Consider the following 2,888-nt stretch of genomic DNA (forward strand, 5'->3'; position numbering starts at 1 on the left):
ATGGGCAACGGTCACTTCGCTACTTCAGCGATTTCAGGTGGCCGCTCGCTCGTTTGCCACCTTATGATATAAAAAAAATCTTGATCAAATTTGGCACAGATGTAGAACATAGTCTGGAAGAACAAATAGACTACTTATTAACTTTAATCCCGCAAAGACGGAGTCGCGGGCAACAGCTATATCTTATATTTTTCTACAGTAAACTTTATTCTATTTAACCCAAAGCGTCAAAGTGTTGCCGCCTGAAGATTGATCGGATATTACTTGCGGCTACTTCATTCCGATGCAGTATAGTAACCGCAAATTCAGGGAATAACATACAAAATGTAAACGCAGATCTAGAAATAGACTAAATTCAGAAATAATATACACTAATTTACCAAAATTGCAAAGGAGAAAATATTGGAGGATTTTAAAACATATAGAACCTCCTTACAATGATAAATATTAAGAAAAAACATATTGAAGCAGTCGATTGATTCATGGTGATAATAATGATCGCACAAGACTGATTGTTTTTAAACGAATATTACTTTACTAATATTATAAATGCGAATGTTTGGTTGAATAGGTTCTTGTTAGATATCTCCAGAACGGCTAAAGTGATTTCGATCATACATATAAATATATATTTGTAACTACAGTGTGATTTAATGTATTTGTGTGATGGCAATAAAGTAGTTTTATTTTATTTTATTTTATTTCGCTGAAATTTGACGTGGATATAGAAAATAGTCTGGAAGAACATACTCTACTTATTAATTTTTTTTAATCTCGCGCAGACGGATTCACGGGCTTAAGCTAGTCTAAAAATAGACAATTTTTAAGTATTCGAATTTAATATGGTTTATAAATATTCAAGCGTTAGAAAATATTCCATTAAAGTTCGGAACTGCAATTAAAGTTTTGCATTGAGTCAAACTCTTTAACTTTCTTCACTTCAAACGTACTTAATAAAGTCTGTATATATTGACTTAAATTTATCGCTAACAAGCCGTCGCCCATGACTCCGTCCGCGCGGAATTAAAAAAAAACTTAACGAGTAGCCTGTGTTCTTCCAGATGTGTCTACATCTATACCAAATTTCATCAAGTTCCGTTGTACCGTAACGGAGATACCTTCAAACAAACATCCTACTATATAAACATTCGCATTTATAATATTAGTAAGATATATCTTTGAATTAACCTTGCGTAGTATTTAACCTTGAAATTAAATCATATATCAATCTCTAGGTATACAAGCAAAAGGGACTATAAATTTTATTATCCACGTCTGTCGAGTTTATCTAATGAATCAATCGGATATTGCCCATTTTATGAATATGTATCGTAAATTGTGTACTCTATAGAAACGGTCCTGTTCTATTATTAATCGTATTTACGACTACACTGTAACTAAATGTAAATTCAAAACAGATATTAAAACATGGGTTACATTTAATGTGGTAAGTCGTTAAAATTTATATATGCACAAATAACGTTATATTTTTTACGCCTTTTACTAATAAATAGCAGTGTGCTATAAATTAAATTTTGCAGAAAAATTTTATCAGAAAAAAATACCGATTTACTCGTTAGTATTTTTGCTAAATAAAACAAAAAGCAGTCTTGCCAACATCTATTTATTTTAAACATACCTTTGGGAGACGCAATAAAACTTAATAATTTCTTAAAATTTAATATTATAACCAAAAAAACATTTATTATAATAAAATACATTTCATCATCATCATCAGCTCACTATACGTCCCCACCGAGGGGCTCGGAGCCTACCCTAAGTTAAGGGTGATAAAATACATTTATCTTAGCTTAAATAAAAAAGCTGTTTATATATTTACACAATATTATTAGGACCCATAAAAATTATTGACAAATTTTGATTAGTTTTTTAATCACGAATTCTTATGGATTTCTTTTACAAACGGTATAATCTTAACATATATGTAATCGTATAGAAATGAGAGAAATACATTTAGTTATGCGAAATAGTTTTAAACTTATGAATTAGATTAAAAAAATCATACAAATGGAAAACAAAAATGTTCTTCATACATTTTCATAAAGAAATTACTTTACGAATATGTGTGTATGACTTTAACATTCGTTTGTTTTACAATAATCAATCACACATTTATTTTTTATTAATTTGTTTTTATTCTATAATTTAATTGAGATCGATTTGTTGAAAATAATTTATTTTAAACTTTTGTTACACAGACGTGAAATGATCAATAAGGAAGTAACTTAGTGTAGCTTTAGTATGATAAATCCACACTAAGAAGCTGCTTACCTAGACTAATATTATAATAAAATAAGAGTGTCTGTAGGTAACATCGAAAAACATACTTCGCGAACATTATGTATGTGTTACTTATGACTAACTAAAATCCACTTATGAAAATCTTTTGTTTGTGTGTGTGCAAGTCCACGTTTGTTCCGGGTGATCTTCTTTAGAAGTCGTTTACGACTCTACAGATTTTGACGGGTTTTGAGATGCAGATTGATTCATGAGAGCATCCTTAAAGTTTATTTTTTTGTTTTGGACTGACGAAGTCACAGGCGACCGGTAGTTTATCCAATAAACTGGTCTGAGTGTTATATAATGTGCTCACATATATATGTAAATAACATTATATAAAATATCTAAGTATTTGGAAGAAGAAAATAAATGATGCTATGTAGCTGTCTTTTGGGAGTGTATGTTCTCTGCAATAGCTTTTGTATAATTGCATCTTTATCCGCAGGACTAGATATTTACGTATATTTTACAAGAAAAATCTATTTAATTTGGTCATAAAAGTTTCTTAATTTATTCACATTTAGGATAATATAAATTTAAATTATTAACTTAAAATTAAATCTTATACGAAAATTGTCTTTGTAAAA

Source organism: Papilio xuthus, unplaced genomic scaffold (genome assembly GCF_000836235.2).
Source record: "Papilio xuthus unplaced genomic scaffold, Pxut_1.1 DF824992.1, whole genome shotgun sequence".
Classification (NCBI taxonomy): domain Eukaryota; kingdom Metazoa; phylum Arthropoda; class Insecta; order Lepidoptera; family Papilionidae; genus Papilio; species Papilio xuthus.